This window comes from Bos javanicus, chromosome 18 (genome assembly GCF_032452875.1).
Source record: "Bos javanicus breed banteng chromosome 18, ARS-OSU_banteng_1.0, whole genome shotgun sequence".
Taxonomy (NCBI): domain Eukaryota; kingdom Metazoa; phylum Chordata; class Mammalia; order Artiodactyla; family Bovidae; genus Bos; species Bos javanicus.
Window position 1 is genome coordinate 44185444 of NC_083885.1, and position 25421 is coordinate 44210864.

The 25421-nt window shown below is 49.9% G+C and overlaps 1 protein-coding gene and 1 non-coding gene across 2 annotated transcripts in view; both read left to right on the top strand.

The window, feature by feature from the left end:
* The first annotated feature begins 2903 nt into the window (after nucleotides 1-2903).
* CHST8 (carbohydrate sulfotransferase 8) overlaps nucleotides 2904-25421 on the top strand; it is a 146278-nt gene continuing 123760 nt past the window's right edge. The window contains exon 1 of the mRNA XM_061387920.1: nucleotides 2904-3252. The gene's annotated coding sequence lies outside the window, so the exon portion shown is untranslated. The remainder of the gene's footprint in view (nucleotides 3253-25421) is intronic.
* Nucleotides 17601-17673, top strand: TRNAE-CUC (transfer RNA glutamic acid (anticodon CUC)). Its single transcript has one exon. It is a non-coding gene; the product is annotated as a tRNA-Glu (tRNA).

Genomic DNA, 25421 nt, shown 5'->3' on the forward strand with positions numbered 1-25421 from the left:
ATGCCCTGCATCAAACACAAAGTGCATCCCCCACTGTGCTGCCTTCAGCTCCCTGCCCCAAGCCTGTAAGGATCTCTGCTGCTCCCAGGAATGGTCTGGGGCCCAGCAGGGGAAAGGTGGTTTGCCCACTGCCCTCAGCCAAACCTACACAGGCCCCCTCCTGCACCCACACCTTCGGTGGCAACAGAAGAGCTCCCAAGCCTCTGTTTGCTCTCCTGGGGCCTGGGATGTGGACTCAGGAGGCCATCTAGTGCATGTGTCTTTTTCCCTTAGTTGGGATGCAAAGGGACCAATTTGCCACTGATCTTTCAGCAGAGACACACATATCAAGAACTGTAAGCTCGCACAGGGCTCCATGCCGGCTTTGCAGCATCTCTCTACCTTCCTTGCCGCAGAGGCCGAGCCTGACTTTCAAAAAAGGGCATACAGCCCTGGGCAAATCCCGAGGAGGATAACTCAGTGTACATTGGTGCCAGGGATGGCAGACACCCTTTGGGGATTTTCCTGAGGGCCTCTGGAAACCAGAAGGAAGACTGAGTGCAAAACTGAATGTGTAGCATATATCAAAGGAATGCAGCATTGTTGATTCTTAGCGGGTCTGCCTGAATATTAGATGCAAATAAGTGCTAATAAGTACAGTGGGAAAAGCTAATGGAAAAACCGTCCTTCCCAGTCGGATCACTGTGCACAGATGCACAGGGCAGCTGAGACAGCCTGACCAGCCACACTCACGGCTGGCCTGGCCTGGGGAAAACCTGTGTAGACATGTCCTGTGGAGGTAGAACTTGTGTAGACTCATCCAGGGGAAACACTTATGGTCCAGAGCCTCTTCCTGGCTGCAGGGCTGGGGTCAGGGGACAGAAACTCCTCTCCGCATCCTTTCCCCACTGCCCAATGTGTGTGTGTGTGTGTGTGTGGGTGGGTGGGTGGGCGTTTGTCTGAGTGAGTGTGCATAGTACTGAAGAGATTCCCTTGACCACCAGGCTTCTTCAGCAAACAGCCCAGCTGCACAGCCAGGACCCCAGGTGGTGAGAGGGGACTGGAGGTGTAGGGAGGAAGGGCACAGGGGCTGGGATGGGGCAGTGCACTCTGGGCTCCTCCTTGGGCAAGTAGCTTTCTGCTCACTTCACCAACAACCACAGCCCTCCTTCTTGCCATCTTTCCTTCTGCTCTGTTCCAACAGCTTTTGCTCATGGGATGGATAAAGACACTACTGTCCTGCTCTCCTTGGACTGCAAGGAGATCAAACCAGTCAATCCTAAAGGAAATCAGTCCTGAATATTCATTGGAAGGACTGATGCTGAAGCTGAAGCTCCAATACTTTGGCCATCTGATGCAAAGAATTGACTCATTGGAAAAGACCCTGATGGACGTGAGTTTGAGCAAGCTCCAGGAGTTGGTGATGGACAGGCAGGCCTGGTGTGCTGTAGTCCATGGGGTTGCAAAGAGTTGGACACCACTGAACAACTGAACTGAATGGCCCTGCTCTTCCTGACATTTGAATGCTTGTCCCTTGTATTCAAGCCCCTCCAATCTGACTGAGGTGAAGCACCTCGATTTCAGCTGTATACATCCACCCCCTCTCACCCTGTCCCATACACACAGAAGTAACATGTGGCCAGTGGAGCTGTGGCTGGGGCTAGGGTCCTGGGTCTGACAGTCTCTGAGCTCAAGGAAATCCTAGCATCCAACCTATTCTATTTGGAATCAGCAGGCCCAGTGCCAGCTCTGCCATCCTCCAGATGTGTGGATTCCAGCAACTTGGTGGCTTGTGACTTGTATGCTTGGGGCCAAACTTGAACCTCAGTTTCCTCCTCTATAAAACAGGAATAATAACGCCTGGTTTGGTGTTGCAGGAACTAAGGGAGATCAAGGTAGCCTATCAGCAGGTAACATGAGAGGAGGGTGAACATCCTTCACTTTATTTTTCTAAAGGTTTCTGAAAATCCTGAGCATCCCTTCAAGATGAAGAGGTGACTGATTTACAGTTTCATACAGTTTCTGTGAAAGCCAGCCTGCTTTCCTTCCTGGCACCTGCTTGCCCCCTGCAGGTGGGGGCTGCCGCTTCTCCTAAAGAACAAGGACAAGAATCAGAGCCCCCCCCCCACCCCACTCCCTTTGCCTCCCTGCTCTGCCCTGGGGTTGTGTGGCTATGGATATGTCATGTGTCCACTCTGTTATTGTAGGGTGCGTAGGTAGAGGCGTTGGTGGACCCAGGCTGACCCCTACACCCTGACACAACAGGGACTTCAAGGAGATAGCCTTTCAGCTGAAAGGGCTGAAAGGAGGGCACTTTCAGCTGAATCCAGAGCCCCAGGAATTTGGGGATCCATGCGGACACAGGGTTCGAGGCTGCCCAAGATTTTGACTGAAACCCACCGAGGCTGTAGCCCAGGAACCTCTCACAGTCTTCGGATCTATCCTCTGCGTTCCGCCTGCCCCGCGCCCCCGCAACGTCGGGTCCTAGGCGCGCCCTCTTGCCCAGCTGCGGTCACGGCCCGCTCTGGTGACGCCTTGTCCTCTTCTCGGGTCCGCGCCAGCGTGCGACCCAGCGAGGCAGTGGCAGCGCTCTGGCTGCGGTCTGGAGCCAAGTGGCAGCCCAGAGTCCTGCTCAGGCGGAACCTGGGAGACGGGCGCCGCTCGGGGCATCCCCACCCCCACCCCCGGGCCGCCGGACCGCGCCCAGCGGCGTTTCCCTCCCAGCTTAGCCGCCCGTGGGGCCGCGCGAGTAGGAGAGCGCGCGTGGGCGCGGCGCCCGAGAGCTCCCGGGAGGGAAGAGTCGATTGAGGTGTGATCCCCTCCCGACCCGGCCACCGCCGCGGCCGCCACCACCGCGGGGCGGGGCCCAGGCCGGGGGCGGGGCGCCGGGCGGGCGCGGCGCTATTTCCAGCCTCGCCGGAGGCTCCGCTCGCACTTCGCTGGGAGCCTTCCTGGCGCGAGAACCGGATCCGGCGGGGCTGTGAGGAGAGGAGACGACGGCAGCGGGAGACGGGAGGGGGGCGGACCGGAGCCGGGGACAGAGGAGGAACACGCCGCCGTGCCCTCTCCCTCTTCTGCGCGCTCCGGTGGCCCGCCCTTCGCCGCTCGCCTCGCCGACCTCACGGGGCTCCGCTCGGAGCAGGAGGAGACGCCGGGCCCTAGCCGGGGCGGAGGGCGCCCTACAGCCCGGGCGCCCCGAAACGGAGGATTCGCAGTGGAGAACCGCGCCGGGGCTGGAGCCTCCCGCGGCCCCGAAATCGCCGGCTGCGCCAGGTAAGTGCGCTGCGCCCCCGCCCCACTCCGTCCCCGCCCTGTGCCGGCTTCCGCCGGGAGCGGAGCCCCGAAGGGTCCCCTGGGACTGCACTGCGCCCCAGCCCCGAGAAGCCCCGAGAAACGACGTGGTAAGAGTTCCAAGCCGCGAGCGGGGATAGAGAGCGCGGGGTTCCAGTTTGGCCGCACTTTGGGGACTGGCTCCAGTAGCGGGAACTTTAATTAGACTTTTGCTCCTTGGATTTTGCTTGTCGCCGCGCGTCTGCAAACTGTCACCCCGCGGGCTCACTCGGTCCCTGCGGATCCTCCGCTCCTCTTCTTCGCCCTGGATGCTGGGCGCGGGGAGGCAGCGTCGGCCCTGGAGAGAGCCGTGCCGGAGCCCGGGGGCTCCCCGAGCTTTCCCGCGCGCTGGGGACGGGGACTCGGGGACAGGTTGTGACGGGGAGGCTCGAGGGAGGAGTTAGAGGCTACCTTCTTGGCTTCCTACGCTACGGCGGAAGGTGCGCCCGCGTTCCAGTTGCGCGCATCCTCACCCCACGACTCTCCGGCGCACCAGCCTGTTTTGTACTCAAGGAGAGTGTATGTGCGTCAGTGATCCTGTGAAGGTGTGTGCGTGCGCGTGTCCAGGAGTGCAGTGGTGCAGGAGCCCGGGAGTAGGCGGTGAAAGGATCCGCTTTGCCGCGGGACCCAGCCGAGCTCCGGCGGCGGCTGCAGCTCTAGCTGCTGGCTTCTAGTTCTGCGACCAGCTCTGGCCTCGCCCGAGGCTGTCCCCGCCCGGCCAAGGCGCGTTCGCGGGATTTAGTCGTGCCAGTGCTGGCGCTTGTGTCGGAGGTGACCCCTGTCTCTTCCCCTAACTTTGGCGGTACATTTAGGGCTCCAGGCCCTGCGACCCCGACCTGGACGCGGCGGCAACCATGCAGCGCCCTGGGCTGTGGGCACTCGTTGCCCGGCTGTCTGTCCTAGCCGAAAAGTAGGGGCCAACCCCGGGATTCCCTGTCCCTTAGCAGTCTCCAATACTGTGGTGGACCCTGGTCCTTGGGCCGCCTCCCAGCTGGAGCCTGGGCCGTGATTGGCTCTGCTAAGTGAAGCGGACTGGGCCCCCTGTTTGTGCTTGGCCGCAATCTGGCCTGGCAGCAGAGCCTGAAGGAGAGGCCAGTGAGTGAAGGGACCAGTGTCGGGGAGGAGTGGTGGTTGCAGAGGGGTTAGGGGCAGACAAGCCCCTTTCCCATCCTTGGGCTGCTTACAAGCTGCACTACCAAGATCCCTTCCTTCCGCTGATCTCTCATATCTGAGTTCACCTTGACCCTTGCCCGTGGGATGGAGAACTTTCCCTAAGTCCAGCCCTAGAACAGTGCAGCCTCCAGGCAAGAGTGGCAGAGCCCTCTTTAAAATTTCCCAGCTGCCATAGCCTCTCCTAGCCACCTTCTGCTCCTGTCCCCAAAGCAAGGCAGACAGGCCACCAGGAAGGGTGACATTCTGGTCCCTGGAGGAGGCCCTGTTTTAATCCAGACAGCCCACTGCATATGGCAGGACGTGTTGTGGGGAGCCCTTGGCCAGCGTGAAGCGCATTCCAAAGACTTGGTCAGACTTGCCTCTGTGAAGTGACCCAAAGGAGGGATAACATTCAAACTCTGAAGAGAATTAAACCTCATAGGATGATCGATACTCCAATAGCAGTTGAATAGAAACCCCGCCCCGCCCCCCCGCACCCCCCTCCCGCCCCCCGCAAAGTCTGACCCCATCCATTGCCTGGCCCATTCACCCTGGGACAGAGGGAAGGCACAGCATATTTATTTATTTACCTGGAATCAGACTCCGTGAGAGTGAATTATGTTCCCCCTGTATTGATTTTTAAAAAGACCCCAAATTAAAAAGTCAAGGCTTTCTTAAAGCAAGGTCAAAGATTAATTATTTATAGAGAGACATCAATCAATCAGTGGGGGGAGGGGCTCACTTCCAGATTGCCTGAGCAGGCAAAAGGGAGCATCTTCTGATTTTCCCTGCTTCAGCTAGGAAAGAAACAGCCTTGTCTGACCTCTTGGGCTTCGCAGAGTTGTCCTGAATGGTGACCGGAGAAGTATGCTCTGTAACTCAGCCTGCAGTTGGAGATGCCTTTTTAATCTTGTAGCCAGATATCACTTGGGAAATTTCATACATATTTGCTGTGTTTCCATAATGAACATATACTGATTACAGAGTATCAAGGGAATTTCATTTTTTAAACATTTATTCAAATCTCTGTTTATGAAAGCTAATAAGTCTGAGAAAGTTCAGTAATTACTTTTTTTTTGCCATATGGTTGTTGGGAAAATATGCCTGGTGGGCTCATCTCAGAATTCACCTTCTAAAGAAGGAACATCAGATTCTCCTGATTGGAAATGCCGTGCAGGCTGCTTCTCTGCTCATCACTCTGGTTGGTGTCAGTGGTGGCCGGATAGGCTGTTTGTGGTTGTGCCGATCGAACAGATGGGAGTTGTATTCATTGCTAGCTGATGCATCTGGTTGAAGGCACATGCAGTAGGCACTGGGATCTTTGGGGGAATGATGGGGGAAGGTGTGGTGCCCGATCTCTTGCCTGCTGCCTGGCCTAGAGTCTCAGACACCTGTCTTAGCCATACCTGCCACACCTTCCTGGTTTACCCATGTGTGGGAACCATGTGGGAGAAACATGGAGCTTGGAGGGAACATATGGGCAAGAAAATGGACAAAAGATTATGGTAGCTTTTTCATGAATAACTGGCAATTAGAGTCAGTAAACACTGTGAAACCAGTACCCAGCCTTTCAGCTAATCAAAAGGTAATGAGTTATAAACAGGAAATTTATGTAGTGCTGGCCCAAGGAGATCAATGTGACTGTGACACGGGACAACGAGACATAAAAAAGCGATCAAGAATGATTGTCTGGATGTGTATGTGGCCACAGTATCTGGGAGCCTGGGGATGTTTGCTGGGGGCAGGCAAGAGCGTGCTAACGGTGTGGTGACAGTAGGCTCCCCAGCTTTTTGGAGCCACTGCCAAAGCTCGTCTGACGGCAGAGCAGCTGTGTTCCCTCCCTCCTGGGAAAAGGCTGCCCAAAGGCAGAGGAAACTCTTGAGTTCAGGCAGCTGGAGGACAGAGCCACATTAGCTCAGGTAGCAGAGGACACAGGAGACGCCGTCTCATTTCCTTCCAGCTGGAGGATGTGTGACCCTGCGGTCGGTAAATCACGGCGACAGAAGATGAGACTTACAAATTGGCCGTGGGAAAAAGTTGTGACTTTTACCCTGTACAAAACTACCTGTCATTTGTGATCTGGTGCTCCAGCCTGCACCTGCTGGCCACAGATGCATCCTCAGCCACTGGCAGGCTGGAGCGGCCTGTGTGCAATCCGGGTGGGTTGACAGCGAGAAGCAAAATTCCATCGTGAAAGCCACCTTTGGGGAAGTCAGAGAGTGTCTGTAGGCAGGGGGCCTGGGTCCCAGCATTTCCACTCCCCACCTTGAAGGTCACGCACTCCTGGGAAATCGGTACTTCTTGCTACTGGTGACTGAGAGCAAGACACCCTGTCCCTGCCAACTCAAGGCTAGAGCTGGGCCTGGTCAACGACATTTATTTGACCTAAATTAGAACTGTTAATGTTGAAACCTAAAGCTAAAGAATGCTGCATCCCATACTCCCAGTGTCAGATTCCTTGTCGCCCTCCATTCAGTGACCAAACACAAGCGTGTATTTGGTGTCTGTTGCTGGATCAGGCTCTGGGAAAGGCCAAACTAAGAGTGGTCCCTCCTCTTGCAGGTTTTGTCATCTGGTGGAACAGAAACTCCATCACCATCCACTCATCACGCACCGATTCCTGCCGTGCCAGACGGCCCTATTACTAAACAGGTCACCAACGCATGTGTGATTCTAGGCCCTGATGAACATGTAGAGGAAATATCCGTGTGGTTGCAAAACAGAGATTTACGATAGAGTAATCTGACCTAGACCGACGGCCCTGGAGGACTTCCTGGAGGAGGTGACTCTCCCCCTGAGCCCTGAAAGAAGAGCTGTAACTAAGCATGGAGGGAGCTTTCCAGTGCAGAATGTGAATGAGTGAGAGAGATGGAGCTGACCAGGAGCTGTGGGAAGGCCCATGTGGCCAGCAGGGTGAAAGAGGGAGATGGGGTTGGAGATACACAGAGTCCTGACTGTAAAGAGCCTCAAAGGCCAGGGAGGGACCTGGGACTGCTGCAGAGCAGGGAGCCCAGCGAGGAGGGGGCTGCAGTAATCCTGGAGGGAGGCAGCTGTGGTCCTCCAGAGGGACGGTGGACCTGAATCTACTGGGGCCTGGTTTGGTGCAGAGCAGAGAAGACGAGGGGACGTGAGATGGTCAGGACCACGACTGGAAGACGTCAGCACCCTGAGGCAGGGCCCCTCGAACCAAAATGTTCCAAGTGCTCCTCCACTCTCGTTGGGTTCGATCCCCCAGTCAGGCAGCCACTTGTGCAGCCCTGCCTCTGTGGCCCTGCCCACCTGTCTCACCTCCTCAGCCAACCCCTGAGCCCTTGGGTCTTCCGCTGCCTCCCCCCAGGCGTTCACCATTTAGGCCTGGCTCGTGGTGGGCGCACAACAGGTGACCGCGCAGGGTTGGTGCTTTCATGAGGACAGCTGATCGGACACCCTCCTTAATGCCCCCCTGCTGGCCAGAGGTTTCATCCTTGGTAGGTCCTTAAGCTGCCATCCTCTTGAGTCTGACCCACAGCTGGTAGGCACCTGACTCAGAAAGAGCTCCTCTCCTGGGCCCTGCCTCAGTTCTCTCTCCTTTCCTTGCCTGCCCCCACCCTCTGCGAGGGGCTCTGCCCATGGCCTCAAGCTCCTAACCCCCCTCCAATGTCATTGAGCTCCCTGTGGCTGGCTGAGCTCGGCTCAGGCCCCGGCTTCCCTGCAGCCCTCAGCTGGGTCCCCCCTGGCTCTGTCTTCCAGAACACGGGTGGGGGGAGCAGGTCTGTGAGTCACCCCGCTTCCCGTTGTTCCCACGCTGCTGGCTTCGGGCCCTGAGCCGAGCGGCCGTGCTGAGCTGCTGGCAGCAGCCCGGGTCACTGTCACCTTGTCCTCACTCTGCCTGGCCCTGAGCCAGCTCCTCCCTGGCGGGGCCGGACTCCGATGTGGGAGGAGAGCCCAGGAGAGGATGCTGGGAGGCACAGGTCCACTCCATGGACCCCAGGCCTCTCTGGGGCTGATTCCTCCAGCCCCTGGGCTCTTTGCCTGGAGTTTGGCCTCTTCAGATTCTGGCTGCTGCCCCGCCCCTGCCTTGTCACTGCGGACCACAGGTCGTGCCCTTGTGCTCATCAGTCTCAAGAATGGAAAGGTGACCCAGGAGAGTGCCCCGCCAGCAGACCCTAGCCCGGGCTCACGTTGACTCATACTTGGCAGACTGGTTGTCCCCACTTCCGAGGCTGCCTCTTCTTGGGGGGCTGACTCATCTCCCTGGAAAAATCCCATCTGTCCCAGCCTGTGGGCACCGGGACCCTCCTCCAGCCCTGAGATGTGGGGGCTCTGCTTCCCCTGCTCTGCAGGGAGCATCCAGACCCCCAGCAAACACTGACGGTGGACCTGCCATGTTCTGCACCTCCTGCCAGGTCTGGAGGAAGCCGAGGAAATGCAGCAGGGCTTGATGTAAATCCTGGTCTCCCTGGTGTCTTGGCTGAGATGAGCTTGGCATGGAGAAGGTGGTCAGTGATGGCGGGCAGAGTGCGCTTAACCCTGCAGTCTGTCTACACTGGTGGAGCCCTTGTGTGATGCAGATACTCTGTCTACACCCACTGAGCCAGTGCATGGTGCAGGCAGTCTGTCTACACTGGTTGAGTCAAGAGTGTGAGCCCTGGAATCTTCCATTTAGTCTGTGCCTGCCCCATTTTCAGTGGGGTCTTCGTACAAACTCTAAAACTCTCTCTGGCTTTCGGGGCTTCCCCGTGGCCGAGCTCAGCTCAACCCTCCGACAAGGCCCTGACCGTCAGGCTGTGTCTCCCAGAGCTGGGGTGGTTAAGCCCAAGGTACAACGCAGTCTGTCTACACTGGTTGACCCAGTTCATGATGTAAGCTATTTGTCTACGCAGGTGGAAACGGTGGGTGATGCAGCCAGCCTTTTGGGGACTCCTTCTGCCTCGTTCACCGGGAATATTCTTTTTTTATCCTTTCCCTTATATACATGTATTCATGCTAAATCACTTCAGGCATGTCTGACACTTTGTGACCCAAAGGACTGTAGCCCGTCAGGCTCCTCTGCCGATGGGATTTTCTAGGCAAGAATACTGGAGTGGGTTGCCAAGCGCCCTCCTCCAGGGGATCTTCTTGACCCAGGGATTGAACCCGTGTCCCTTATGTCTCCTGCATTGGCAGGCGAGTTCTTTACCACTAGGGCCACCTGGGAAGCCCTCCCTTATACACATCTAGGTCCAATTTGAGCCTTCCTTCCAAGGGGCTTTTCTCAGTGGTTCCTTCAGTCTCCCACGTCTTGGTTGGATCTCTTTGGTGGAGGCTGGCGCAGGACTGGGGGTGGTGTGCGCATGGGGCGTGGTGACCTGCTGCCATATGGTACCCTCAGCCGGATGCCCCCTCCTGTCGCTGTGCTCAGGGACTGAGCCTACCGCTGCCACCGTACAGGGGCCACCTGCTGTTGGTGGGCACGGCCACCTCGACATCCCACGCAGCAGTTACTCCCGAGAAAGATTGAAGGCCGGAGGAGAAAGGGGTGACAGAGGATGAGATAGTTAGATGGCATCATCGACTCAATGGACGTGAGTTTAAGCAAACTCTGGGAGATGGTGAAGAACAGGGAAGCCTGGCATGCTGAGTTCATGGGGTCACAAAGAGTCGGACACGACTGAAAAACTGAACAGCAGCACTGCCTTGGTGTGTGTGGGCAACCGCGTTGCTTCAGGCTGGGTCCATCTTGCCATCTCCTGCTTAGATTCCGGGCCTCCGTCTCCGCTGAAGTCATTTCACCTCCTGAGGGTTGGCACATCTGCAAATTTAATTTCATGACCATTCATCCCTGGGAAAACACAATCTATGCCTATTATTTAACGCTTCTCAATTCCCTCTGCCATAAATTAAAGTGTCAATGGACAGCCATGGCAACCAGCTCCACCCTCTCGCTCCACCCCGCTGCCACCCTGGGGTTGTGACTGAAGCCAGATCCCGGAGTCAGGTTCAAGGCCTGGGTTCAAGGCCTGGGTTCAAGGCCCAGCTTTACTACGTGGTCACTCTGTGGACTGGGGACTCAGTTTCCTCATCTATAAAACGAAGATGACAGTAGAATACACCTCATAGAGCTGTTGTGCCTAACAGATAGCCTGCCCACAGTAGATGGCAACTGCTGTGATTTCATCGTCTTCATAAACTCCTACGTTTGGTCTTTTAGCCAAGGTTCAGTCAGCTGAGCGCCGAAGAATTGATGCTTTTGAACTGTGGTGTTGGAGAAGACTCTTGAGAGTCCCTTGGACTGCAAGGAAATCCAACCAGTCCATTCTGAAGGAGATCAGCCCTGGGATTTCTTTGGAAGGAATGATGCTAAAGCTGAAACTCCAGTACTTTGGCCACCTCATGTCAAGAGTTGACTCATTAGAAAAGACTGATGCTGGGAGGGATTGGGGGCAGGAGGAGAAGGGGACGACAGAGGATGAGATGGCTGGATGGCATCACCGACTCGATGGACATGAGTTTGAGTGAACTCCGGGAGATGGTGATGGACAGGGAGGCCTGGTGTGCTGCAATTCATGGGGTCACAAAGAGTCAGACATGACTGAGCGACTGAACTGAACTGAACTGTCCTTCTCCATCTCAGAAGCAAGGAAACCTGGCAATCAAGGGCCTTGTCTAGTTATGTGACAAAGGCTTAGGGATGCATGTGGCCCTACTGAGTGGTGTCCCCTTTCTCAGCAGTCTCCTGTGGATGCCTCTTCCTTATCCTGTATTCAGTACATTGGAAATCTTTAAAAAAAAAAAAAATTATTGACGTTTAGGAGATTTCCCATGTTGTGTTAATTCCTTCTATATAGTGGTGATTCAGTTATACATGTAAATATTAATATATATTCTTTTCCATATTGTTTTCCAATATGTTTTATCCCAGCATATTGAATATAGTTTCCTGTACTGTACAGTGGTATCTTATTGTTTATCTATCTTACGTATCATAGTTTGCATCTGTTAAGCCCACACTCCCAGTCCTTCCCTCCCCCAAACCCCTCTTGGCAGCCATTGGTCTATTCTCTATATCTTTGAGTTTGTTTCTGTTTCGTAAATAAGTTCATTTGCATCATATTTGAGATTCCACATGTCAGTGATATCACATGGCATTTGTCTTTCTTTTTGTGATTAACTTTGCTTAGTACGGTACTCTCTGGGTCCATGCATGTTACCGCAGATGGCCCTATTTCATTCCTTTTTACGGTTGAGTAATACTCCGTTGTATTATGTCCCACATCTTCTTATCCCGTCATCTGCTGATGGAAGTTAGGTTGTTCTGTCTTGGCTATCGTGAATAGTTTTGCCGTGAACGTGGGGGTGCGTGTATCTTTTTGAATTAGAGTTTTCTCCGGATATACGCCCAGGAGTGGGACTGCTGGATCGAATGGCAACTCTATTTTTAGTTTTTTGACGAACCTCCATGCTGTTTTCCATAGTGGCAGCACCAATTTACATTCCCACCAGCAGTGTAGGTGGGATCCCTTTTGAAAACTTTTTATTCTAAATACAGTATCCACTCTGAAATGCGCACAGACTGTGGTATATGATGCAATGAATATCTGCAAACAAAACAGGCTGTGTGCCCTGCCCCAGAGTGGGGACCAGAACATGGCAGCATCCCTGTGACCCCTTCCAGGCGCTTCCCCTCCCGCACGGGTGACTACTCTTCTTACTCATAACGGTGTGGATTGGTTTTCTTTCTTTTTAAACTTGACAGAAGTGGAGTCCGCGTACCTTTGTGTCTGGCTTTCCATTATGTTTGTGAGAGTTCCCCACGTGGCTGTAGACAGTCGTAGCTTGTTCTTTTCTTTTTCCCTTTTCTTTTTGGCTGCTCTGGGTCTTTGTTGTGGAGCACGGGCTCCTCTGTGTAGTGCGTGCCCTCTTTACTTGTGGGCTTAGTTGCCCTGTGGCATGTTAGATCTTAGTTCCCTGACCAGGGATCAAACCTGTGTCCCTGCACTGGAAGCTGGAATCCTAACCACTAGACCACCAGGAAAGTTGTTCTTGTTACTGTATAGGATCCCATGGTGGGAAGACATCCCGATTTCTTTTTTGGTTCTCCTGTTGATTGACATTCGGGTTGTTCAGAGTTTGGGGCTTATGGACAGTGCTGCTGTCAACCTTCCTGCGTGTATGTCTTGGGCGTGGGTACACAATTTAATAAACATGTACCTGGAAGAGAATTGCTGAGTCTCAGAATATGCCCATGTTCGTTCCGTAGGTGATGGCAAACAGTTTTCTGCAGTGGTGGTACTAATTCCCCTGACACATACCAGGCACTGAGAGTGGCAGCTGCTGCACTTCCTTTCCCACACTTTGTGTTGTCAGTTTCTTTCCTTTAGCTCTTCTATGAGTGTGTAGAGGTATCACACTGTGATTTCCATTTTATTCCCCAGGCGACTAATGCAATTTTTTTTTTTTTTTTTGGCCAGGGATGCATTGAAATTGAAAACATTCTTGAACAAATTTGAAAATTCATTTCCATCTCTAAAACATGAAGTATCTTAAATATCTAGGGTGCCGGTGATTCCCTCTGCCAAGCAGGTGTAAATCCGCCACATTGTTAGGCAACAGGTAGACAGGTGTTTCTCTGGATGAAGCTGGGGACCTGGGCACCTGTCCCAGAATCACTGGATGAATTCCCATGGTCTGTCGCACTCTCCGGGGCTTGTCTTTCTTTGCCTTCACGAATCCCAGGAGCATTGAGACCACCCGATGTGTCGTGTGCGCAGCCCTGCCTCAGTGCCTAGGACAGTCCCGGTGCAGAGTGGGACCTGTGAACACCCACTGAATGAAGGGCCGGGCAACAGAGCGTGGCCCGTTGGCTTCTGTCCTCTCCTGCCCCAGATGACTGGACAGGGCTTGTTGGAAGCCTGGGCTGCTATGAGGAGGGCTCTGGAAGCTGAGTTCACCAACCCTGGAGGGTGTCCCACCCTGGTGCTCATTCCTCTACTCTGGGGTACCCAGCCTGTATTGGTCCGTGGCCTGTTAGGAACCAGGCCTCCCAGTAGGAGGTGAGTGGCGGGCAAGGGAAGCTTCATCTGCCACTCCCTATCTCTCCCCATCGCCCACATTACCACCCGAACCATTCCCACCCTCCCTCATCACCCAGTCCATGGAAAAATTGTCTTCCAGAAAACCGACCCCTGGTGCCAGAAAAGTTGGCGACCACTGCTCTAAAAGACCCCCTCTAGCAGCTGTGCTCACCCCCAGGGCTCCAGGCACTGGCCATTTAGAAGCACCTCTGGGCTCCTCGTCCCTGATGGGCTTATCTGCCATTGGGTCCCTCTGTAGAAAGCAAGACTCCATCCCCCCTCCAAGCCACCTCCTCAGCTTTTCAACACCAGCCTCTCACAGATGGCATGCAAAGGGCGCCGAGGACATGCCCTCCGGTGAAGTGAAGGTGAAAGCGCCATGTCTGTTATCACCTCACCCGTTGCTGCCGCATCACATTTGGATGGGGGCCATGATAAAGCCTCCTTTCTTCGGGGGTGGCTTGGTCCTTTTCTCCTCAAGTGTGACCTCATTTTATTTGGAGAGCAGCACGGCCAGTGGGGGATGAGAGCTCTGAGTCAGACCCAGGTTCAAATCCAGGTTCTGTTCTTGTTTGGTTCCGGGACCCAGCCATTGGCTCCAGAGAGAGATTCACATACAACTCTGATGCAACCCATGGGGAGGTGACTGGGAGGTCGAGATCTCTGGGGCTGGGGAGTGAGGGCAAGGGATTCTAGCCAGAGCATCTGCCAGAAGGGGCTCTATAGAAGGGGGGACATGGGCTGGCCCTCAGAGATGGGGAGGGGGAGATGACTCCTCAAGGATCACCCACTATGAGCCCCACCCCTGAAGGTCCAAAACGTGACGTCCTCAGGGAAAGAAGTGTGTTGAGCCCCCAGGAAACTCTGGTCTAGTTGACATGACCCTCATAGAACAATGATCAGAGCTCACTGGAGAATTATAGAAGGCTTCCCGGAGGAGACGTGGTTCTGCATGTCAAAGGCCAGGGGTGAGAACTTCATCCTGCTGTCAGTAGAAATTTTCTCCAGGGTTGTGGGGCAGGGACAGTGTGAGCTAAATACCAATCGCTTTAAAATAGGGCAACAAAGAATCCATGACACATATTGTTTATGCGATGTGGAGGCGGGTGTGCAAAGATGGAAGAGCTAAAAGCAGTTTGGGAAAAACAACACCTTTTTTTGTGAAAAGACAGATTAGAAAGGTTTATGCTCTTCTGTGATAACTAATATGAAAAGTTTATCAAAGTTAAAAAAAAAAAAAAAAAAAAAACCTTTGACGCTTTCTCCAAATTGATTTGAAGACTTGGCAGATTTGAGGAATCGTTCAGTAACGTTTTATGGGTTGATGCTAATTTGATGCAGCAGACCCATGCATCGCGCCAATTTACTGCCAAACCAACATTAAGCATGGACCTTTCGTGCAAGATTTATAGGCGGGCAGCTCATAAAGATGCATGCTTGACAAGGATTCTGCTCCTCTTAGGATGTGCTATATGAAGTGTTTATCAAAACCCAACTAAATCGCCCTCCCCTTTTACTCGTAAACAGTCTCTGGGGACTTAGGCCTGAATCTCATACAATATTTCATGCAGTGTTTCCCATGCAGCATTTCATGCAGAATTTCACCACTCCCGGGTCCTGGTACCTGGGGAACCTTGTCTGTAAAAGCCACAGGTACTGGGTGGTGATAGACGATGGAGCCCTTTGGGTGGAGGATGCCCTGAGGGACCACTTAGGAAATGACTTGATACCCAGGTCCTGGGAAGGCTGGTGACACTCTTCCTAAGGGGGTCTCCTGAAACAAATCAAAGGTTGCAATTAAATGAGATTTGTGTTGTTGTTTGTTGTTTTAATCGCTCAGTCGTGTCCAACTCTTTGTGACCCCATGGACAGTAGCCTTCCAGGCTTCTCTGTTCATGGGATTTCCCAGGCGAGAATCCTGGAGTGGGTTGCCATTTCCTTCTCCAGGGGATCTTCCCAACCCAGGGATCGAACCTGCATCTCCTTCATTGACAGGTGAATTCTTTACCACTGAGCCACCAAACGAGATCTGTGGCCCTGAGGAAATACATTTCACACTTTTGTTTTTGTTTCCTGGACTGATGTGTGATGGATCCTCTCTGCCCATCTCTCTTCATCCAAATATGCTGTCACAGCCTCTTCAATAAGGAGATCATCGCAGTTTGGTGCTTTGTTTTGCATGTCGAAAAGTGTTTAACAATAAAAATTATCAAAACTCCTGTCTTTCATTGCTGAAAACCACAGCGTCTGTTTTCCCAAAGGAAAATCGGACTTCCATTGATATTAGTCTAGTCTGTACCACTCCAATCCTGCGATTCCTCCAATCTAGTGTTAATTACAGGGCTTAAATGGAGAAGGTTGCTGGAGGGGGCAAGTGGGCATAACACTGTTGGCACGGAGCCTCATGGGGCTTCAAAAGGGGAGATTTGATCTTGGGCAAATGTCAAGGCAGTTTTGAAATCTGTGTTATGATATCAGCTCACTGCCAGTGTAGGGCTTCATTTGGATTTCATAAATATTGTATGGGGCTCTCTTCCTGCCACCTTGGCCAGCTGGAGAATACAACAGCCACCCCCCACCCTGCCACACACACACATATGCACACACATACCAACAAAACCATCACAATTGCAATCTACTGTAGAGTTGTCATGAAAAACCAGTTGGTGATATTTCAATCACAATGTTCCTGTAACAAATTCCATTCAGATTCTGTTGGAAAGGGAGTTAAACCTTCCTCCTGCTGCTGGGAGAATCTATGCTAAATGTAGCTTCCTGGGGCCCTGGCAGCCATCCAGGGCTTTGTAAGTTATAGTTCTCTGACCTGGTTCTCTGAGTGACCTTGGAACCTCCTAGCGGCGGATTCCTTAGGTTGACATGTTGCCCTCTCTTGTCATCCTCTCTTGAGAGAATGTCCCTAAGCCAAGCGAGTGCTCCCAGCACCCAGATCCTTCAGCTTGAGAGAAAGACTATGAGCAGAGGCTCTCAGGGAGCGCGTGGCAGGTGATTGGAAGATTGCTTGTTGCTGCTGCCCTTTCCTCTGAGATGTATGCCAGCTGCGAAACAGCCCAATATCGTGTGTACAGGCAGCCTGCAGGTGACAGGAGTCTCTCCCTAGCACACAGCAGGTAGTCCTGGAAAATAAGAAGAGGGACAGCCTGCAATTACAGTCATCAGCTATTTTTGGTTAAGGGATAAACAAAATGGCCCAAAGTACTGCTGTTATGGATTCTAGCAAAGGAGTGGCGTGTAGGAAAGATTAATGTACAATTAAAATCCATGTATGGGTAAATTACAGGGTGACAGCTATCTAATGCAAACACTGCAGACGTGTAATTAAGAGGAGTTACAGGCTCTCGAGGGTGGATTTGCTGAGGAAAGTGTTAGGGAGCTGTCGGTGGAGCTGAAAGGGCAGGGAGGCTTGCTGGGACGGGGGGCCATGCAGGTAGTGAAGAGGAGCGCCCCCCCACAGCATCTAGGGGGCAGCCTGGGATGTGATGACCCCAGATCTTTCAGGCGGCACAGCTGCCCCTCCACGGTCCACTGGTTCCTGTTCCAAGCTTCCAGCCCTTTCTGGAGCCATTCTGCTCTCCCCCTCACCTTTGCTTTGTGACAGCGAGCGCCCGTGGATGTCTTTTTTCCCCCTCGTTTTTAATTTCTCCTGCTTTGTCAGCTTTTTAAGGAATATGTTACATTATGTGGAAATTGGATGCTAACAAGATTTGTATGAATAAATTAGACTCTTAACTTTTTATGTTATTACAAAATTGAAATAGACTCTAATGACAGTCAGAATTAATGTTGTGTTTCAAATAAATGCCGGGATGTGACTGAATTTTCAGTGCACTCTCTTCTGGTGTGTCTAGCTCTCCCTAGAAGGCCTTGCCTGAGAGAGAGGAGTCTCTCCCAGAGCAGCCCCCATCCCCACCCCTGCCTCTTCCAGAGAGGCTGCCTCTAGCGCTCAGGCTGGCAGTGCCCTCCAGGATGCTTCCCTGACCATCCCCAAGTGATGCTCTGCCAAACGCTACCATGGGGGCTGCTGGGAATATCTGCAGCTGATGCTCCTAGCAGCATCCCTCCTCACCAAATAATTGCCCTCACAAGACTTCCCTGGTGGTCCAGTGGCTAAGACTTTACACTCTCAATGCAGGGGGCCCAGGTTCAATCCCTGGTCAAGGAACTAGATTCCACGTGCCACAACTAATGATCTTAGTTCCGCAACTAAGACCTGGCACAGCCAAATAAATAAACATTTTAAAAAAAATCACCCAAGGTTACACCCCATCTGCATTCAATGACTGGCTGTGTCCATCCATCCCCACTCCAGATCCCCCTGTGGGGCCGGTTCAGGCCTGAGTTGTGAGGCATTGAGGTCTGTTTCTCCATCTGCCCACTTCTGCCCTCCTCATTTCCTTACAGGGGCCTCTACCAAGAGCCTTTCCCAATAAACCTCAGCGTTTCCAGGAAACTAAGCTCTTGGGGATTTTGGTTTTCCTAAACCAACTGTCTGCCCAGTGAGTCTGTTTTGCTGGCATCAGAGTCCCCAAAGATCGGGATGCTTCTTTCTGCTCTGTGTCCCCTTCTTAAGCCCAGGGCCGGGGTGAGGCAGGGACCAGGCCTTGACTTCAGTTCAGGTCTCCCTGGGGAGAGTTTGAGCAGCAGCAGGCTCAAAGGACTCCCCTGGATCTGAGCTGCTTTGGATAGGGGGTAAACTTGGAGAGATTTTCTGCAACAAAACCCACCACTGTCCCAAAGGAACAGATCAGAGCAGGGGCTGAAGGCACTGGGATGTGAGCACTGGTTCCCATAGCCAATGGTAAGAGGAAAGAGGGGCCTGATAAGGTAGGGAGAGAGCATGACGTAGCCCAGACATGGAATTTTCCCGCCGGGTGGAAAATTCACACCCCCCCCACCCCCGCCAGCGCAGCCGGGGCCTCCTGGAAAGGAGGTGGTGCAGTTTGGGGTGCCTGGGGACACTTGTCTCTTCAGAAGAGGGGAAGGGAGCTCAGATCCAGCTGCCATTGCAGTAATTGGTTCGGGGTAGCCAGATATTTGAATATTCAACAATAGGTAGATTTTAACGTGAAGTCTTTCCCTTTCAAAAATCTGGAGACTAATTCAGAATTTAAAAATCAAAGTCTTACATGCCCAAACAATATGCCCACAAGCTGCATTTGGCTTCTGAGCTGGAGGAATTTGGAGCCCAGAGCTTCATTGACAAGGTGATCAATTCTCCCCCTGGAGGGTAAGGGCCAGAGCCCTGGAAAGGGACGGTCACTACCCAGACTGAAGGCCATGCTGAAGAACTGTCGGGCTGCAGGCAGCTGTGACCTGCCCAGATGGGGCTTCTGTCCTGGGACATCCCCCATCCACAGTCTGCTGGAAGGGGGTCTTCACTGCTGGGGCTGCAGGCATCAAGCTGCTGGCTGGACCCCAAGAGCAGCTGGATCCTGGCAAGTCCAGCCCTGGCCAATTGGACCACTCAGCGTGGGGTTTGGTGGGTGAATGGGTAGCAGAGGGACCTGGGCAGATTCCTCCACCCCATACCTGAGGGACCTCACCTGAAGCTTTCTGCCTTCACCTTCACAAATCTTAGTGATTCCCTGCAGGAATGCCTGAAGAGCAGAAAAGAAAAGTCTCATTGCCCATACTACTCTGTATCTGGGGTTCCCATCCATCGTCACAGAGTGGGAGAATCTTCTGTTTAAATCACTTTATGTACATAAACTCATAAGTCATATTCATTTTCTAAAAAATGCGATAATTTTTATGCCCACTGCACATAACCTGTTTAATCACTTTATACATCATGAACGGCTTTCCCTGGTAATGGATCTCTTTTCATCCTGCTTTTAACACCCACTTGGGGTTCCTTCCAATGAATTTATCATAATTTATATAAACCATTCCCAGTTGGACATATTGGGGGGTTTTCATCTTTGTTTTTCAGTTTTAAAGAACGTTGATGTGAATGTTCTTGTTAGTATTCCTTTGTGTTATTTCAGGGTGAATTTCTAGAAGTGGAATTGTTGGCTCAAAGGGTATGCCCACTTTTAAGACTTTTAATACTTCCTGATAGATCACCTTACAGAAAGACTCAGCGGTGCAGGAGTGTGCCTTTTTCATACCAGCAAATCTTTATTTTTTTAAATCTTTGTCAATTTGACAGGTTAAAGAGGGGCATGCCTATTGTTTTTTTGAAATAACTTGTATTTACATCAAGGTAATATGTATGTGTCATTTTAAAAGCATAAGAATAAAAGGTGTATAATATATCCAGCAATCTCCTGCGTCATTCCTCCCCACCTCTCCCAGTCCTGCTCCCCAGAGGCAACTTCCTAGGACTCTTTGAGCTATTTCCCTGGCGTGTATTACTACTTCTATATTTATTTCCACATCACATGCGTATATACTGCGGGTGCAAAATGGCCAGCCAATCATTATTTATTGAGCACTCACTCTTAGCTTGCTTTTTTTAAAATGCCAGCTTCATCATTTGCTTCTTTTATTTACTGAGCTGCTTTGGGTCTCTTCTGTTTTTGTCTGTCTATTCTAGTACCAGAACCCACTATTTTAATGAGTGTAGCTTAGAAATAAACATTTGTAATACCTTAGAGGGCAACTCTCCTCTTGTGCTTGTGTGATATCACGTTTTTATTCATTTAGGTACACTCTTAGAAATATTGGGTCAAATTTCAAATACTATCCAATAGAAATTTGTATTTGGACTGTGTTTTCACTTATAGATAAATTTAGGAGAAGGTTGCAGATAAATTGACCTTTTACTTTATTTATTGTGTTTTACTATATTGAGTCTTCTGATTCATTTACTCAACAAATATGTATTGAAACCAATTGTGTGTCAGGCGCTGGCGACCCGTCAGGAAACAAAAGAGAGGAAGACCCCAGTCCCCCATGAAGCCATGATGAGAGTTGCTTTGAAGAGCCAAGCAGGGTAAAGTGGGTTGGAGCTGGGGGTCGGGGAGGAGGAAATGGATGGGTCAGAGTAGGCCTCAAAGGTGAGATTTGGAGGAAAGGAGGACATAGGCCAGGCGGGTGATCCGGGACAGTGGTTCTCAACCTGGGGTGATTGTGCCTGCCCTGGGGAATTTGGTAACATCTTGGGAGGTGCTATTGGTATCTAGTGGGTACAGACGAGAGATACTTTTTGACATCCTACAAGGCACAGAGCAGCCCCCATAACAAAGAATTGTCTGGCCCCAAGTGTTGTTGCTGCCGAGATTGAGTAATCCTGATCCAGGCAAAGATTTTCCAGGCCGAGGGACACTTAGTGAAAGGTCTTTAGCCAGGAGTGAGGAACAGCAAAGAGGTGGAGAGACGGAGGGGAGGGCAGCTGGGAATGAGGCCAGGGGAGGGAGGGTGGATGGGGAGATGGTCGATGATTCAGGTTGTGCAGGGCAGGATAAAGGAATCCGACTTTACTCCATGTGAGGTGGGAGCAGCTGTGGAATTTTGAACAGGGGAGTGTGCCATGATCGAGTTATGTTTTGAGAGGATCATTCTTTTCTTGCTGCCAGATGAAGGCAAAGAGAGCTGGCAGGCTGTTGCAGTGAGAGCTGGTGGTCTGGGCCGAGATAGTAGCATGACGTGGAGAGTCTGCATCAGATTCCAGAGATTTTGAAGACAGCTTACAGGATTTCCTTATGGATTATTCATAGATGGGGTGTGAGGAAAAGAAAGTTTTTGTCTGAGCAACTTGAAAGATGGAGTTACCCACAGTTGAGATGGGAAAGATAGAGGGCAGAACTGGTGTTGGAGGGGATTCAGTTAAGGACATGCAGTATTTGAGATGTCCAACACACAACCCACTGCAGATGTTGAATATTTGGTTAAATATGAGTCTGGAGTTAGAGAGAGTGGTAGGAGCTTGCAGTATAAATTTGGGAGTCATCAGCATGTGCCTTTTGAAGCCATAAGACTGACTGAGGTCAGCAAAGGAGCGAGTGTAGATAGAGAAGAAAAGAGGACCAAAGACTGAGACCAAGAATATTCAAACATGAAGAAGTCAGGAAAATGAGAAGGGACAAACCGAAGAGACCAAGAAGTGACTGGGAATGTGGGAAGAATGCAGGAGAGTGTCGTGTCCTTGTGGTTGTTGTTCAGTGGCTCAGTTGTGTCCAACTCTTTGCTACCCCGTGGACTGCAACATGCCAGGCTTCATTGTTCTTCACCATCTCTCGGAGCTTGCTCAAACTCATGTCCATTGAGTCAGTGATGCCGTCCAACCATCTCATCCTCTGTCGCCCCTTCTCCTCCTGCCTTCAATCTTTCCCAGCATCAGGGTCTTTTCTAATGAGTTGGCTCTTTGCATCAGGTGGCCAAAGTATTGGAGCTTTAGCTTCAGCATCAGTCCTTCCAATGAATATTCAGGACTGATTTCCTTTACGATTGACTGGTTTGATCTCCCTGCAGTCCAAGGGACCCTCAAGAGTCTTCTCCAGTTCAAAAGCATCAATTCTTTGGCACTCAACTTTCTTTATGGTCCAACTCTCACATCCATACATGAGTACTTGAAAAATCACAGCTTTGAGTAGACGGACCTTTGTTGGTCAAGTAACGTCTCTACTTTTTAATATGCTGTCTAGGTTGGTCATAGCTTTTCTTCCAAGGAGCAAGCGTCTTTTAATTTCATGGCTGCAGTCACCATCTGCAGTAATTTTGAAGCCCAAGAAAATTAAAAGTCTACACTGTTTCCATTGTTCCCCCATCTATTTGCCATGAAGTGATGGGACCAGATGCCATGATCTTCGTTTTCTGAATGTTGAGCTTTAAACCAACTTTTTCACTCTCCTCTTTCACTTTCATCAAGAGGCTTTTTAGTTCCTCTTCACTTTCTGCCATAAGGGTGGTGTCATCTGCATATCTGAGCCACGATCTTAGTTTTTTGAATGTTGAGTTTTAAGCCAGCTTTTTCAGTCTCCTCTTTCACCTTCATCGTGTTCTAGGAGCCAAGTAAAGAAGGTGCTTCATGGAGGAGCTTGTGGTACCTGTGTCAGATGTTGGTGGCAGGTCAGGTAAGATGAGGACCAAGGGTTGACCAGTGGATCCACTATGTGCCTTGGCAAGAGTGGCTTCAATGAAGTGGGGGAAACAATGTTCTGATTTAAGTGGGTCTATGAGACAATGGCAAGAGATGAGATTGTGAACATGGCACTCAGGTTTTGCTGTGAAAGAGAGCAAAGACATGGAAAGGGGAAAGAGGAGAGGTTTTTTGTTGTTGTTTGGTATTTCATTGGGAGAAATAACAGGATATTATATCAATGGGAATGATCCAATGAGATGCAGGTGGGAGAGGGGAGAGCTGCTGGTTTGAAGTTCCAGAGAACGTAAGAGAGCATTGAAGTTGGTAAAAGTGAGGGCATTGATCCTCGGAGCACAGACACTTAACCTCTGGCAAAGTGCAGAGAAAGCTGAGAAGACAGACTAGCGGGTCCCAATACGGTGATTGAAATCTGGAGGTTCTCCGTCTCCTTCCCTGTCTCGCTCTCTCTCCACCCCCCACACACAACTTTATTGAGAAATAATTACATACCATACTATTCACCCATTTAAAGTGTACAGTTTAATAGTTCACAGGATGTCCACATCGATGTACAACCATCAGTAACATTTTCATCACCCCCAAAAGAAACTCTGTACTTATGAGCAGTCACTCCTTAGTTATACCTCCCCAGTCCTATGTAGTCACTAACCTACGTTCTGTCTGTATAAGTTTGCCTATTCTGGACTTATACATTGAGTCGTACAATATGTGGTCTGTTTCTTTCTTTCCTTTTTTTTACTTAACATAATGACTTCAAGGTTCATTCATATTGTGGCACTTCATTCTTTTTATGGCTGAATAATATTCCATTGTGAGGTATGTGCTGCATATACTATTTTATCCTTTTATTAGTTGATGGAATTTGGGTTGTTTCTACCTTTTGGCTATGATTAATGAAGTTGGTGTGTACACATTATTGGGCAAATTTCTTTGTGTATGTGTGTATGTGTGTGTGTGTGTGATTGTGTGTGTTTTCATCTCTTTGGGGCATATACAGAGGAGTGGAAATTCTGGGTCCTTAGGTAACTGTATGCTTAACCTTTTGAGAAACTGCCAGACTGCTTTCCAAAAAGGCTGTACCATTTCATGTTCCCACCAGCTGTGTATGGGTATTCTCATTTTTCCACTTTCTTGCCAATTTGTTTTTGTCTGTCCTTTAGATTTTAGTCATCCTAGTGAGTGTGAAGTAGTATTTGATTTGCGTTTAGTATTTGATTTCATTGTAGTTTTTATTTGCATTTCTCTAATGATTAACGATTTGAGCATCTTTTTACCTGATGTTTGGTCATTTGTACATCCTTGGAAAATGTCTGCGCTTCCCAGGTGGTGCTAGTAATAAAGAACTGCCTGCCAGTGCAGGTAGACATAAGAGACACAGTTTCGATCCCTGGGTCCAGAAGATCCCCTGGAGGAGGGCATGGCAACCCACTCCAGTATTCTTGCCTGGAGAGTCCCATGGACAGAGGAGCCCGGCAGGCTGCACTCCATAAGGTCGCACAGAGTCACACAGGGTTGGACTGAAGCAACTCAGCATGTGCTCAGAAAATGTCTATTCAGATCCTTTGTCTATAAATTAATTTTGTTAACTATCAAATTGTAAGATTTCTTTGTGTTAATATATTCTGGATACAAGTTCCTTATCACATATATAATTTGCAAATATTTTATCCCATTCTGTTGGGTTATCTTATTAGTTTCTTGATAGTGTCATTTTTAGCACAAAAGTTTTTAACTTTTATGAAGTCCAGTTTTTAAAATTTTTTTCTTTTGTTGCTGTGCTTTGGTATTGTATTTAAAAATGCCTTGCCTAACTCAAGGTCATGAAGATTTACTCCTTTTTTATTTGTATATATTTTAAATTTAATTTTCCTTTCTAATTAAATTGGCAAGTCTTCTCAGGACAATATTAAATAATAGCTGGATTCCCTGGTTCTATTCCTGACTTTAATGTTTCATTATTAATCATGATGCTGTCTATGGGATAAGAATTTCATAACTTAGAAAAACAAAGTATTCTATCTTTCTAGTGTTTATCTGTGACTCAACGGACATGAGTTTGAACAAACTCTCGGAGATAGTGAAGGACAGGGGAGCCTGGCACACTGCAGCCCATGGGGTCACAGGGAGTCAGACACAACTTAGTGACTGAAAACAACAACATATGTAATCTTTTTCCTCCTCCCCTGCAGATGTATTTAATTTATGTAGATAAACATGATTTTTATCCTTTGACCTAGTGATGCAATCAATTATATTAATAGATATTCTAATATTGAGCCACTCTATAATGCATTTCTGGATTAATCTTAATTTATTGGGGTACATAATTATTATATTATACTGCTTGTTCAGTAGCCAGAAGTTTTATAATTTCCTTTGTGTTTCTTTGACTCATGAATTATTTAGACTCTTAAGCATTTCAAGAGCGTATTTTTCTTTCCTGCTTTCCAATTTTGCTGCATTATAGCCAGAGATAGTGGTTTGCATGTTATTAATTCTTTAATTTTAGTTGAGAATTGCTTTGTTTCTTAGTATATGGTCATTTCTTGTTCTATTATGTTTGAAATAATATATACCCTCTGTTAGGTGCAGAATTCCTTTATCTACCTATATCTATATCTATCTCTCTCTCTATATATATACACATTCTTTAGCTCAGTTTTGTTAATTGTATTGTTTGTATCTCCTGTATCTTTAAGTGTTTGGTTGCTGAATTTATCAATTTCAGAATGAGATGTGTTAAAATCTCCTATTATGGTTATCAATATGTTGATTTTTCTTTGTAATCTTATCAATTTTTACTCTATATTTTAAAAAACTATATTATTGTTATTAGGTGCATACAGGTTCAAGGTTGTTGTATC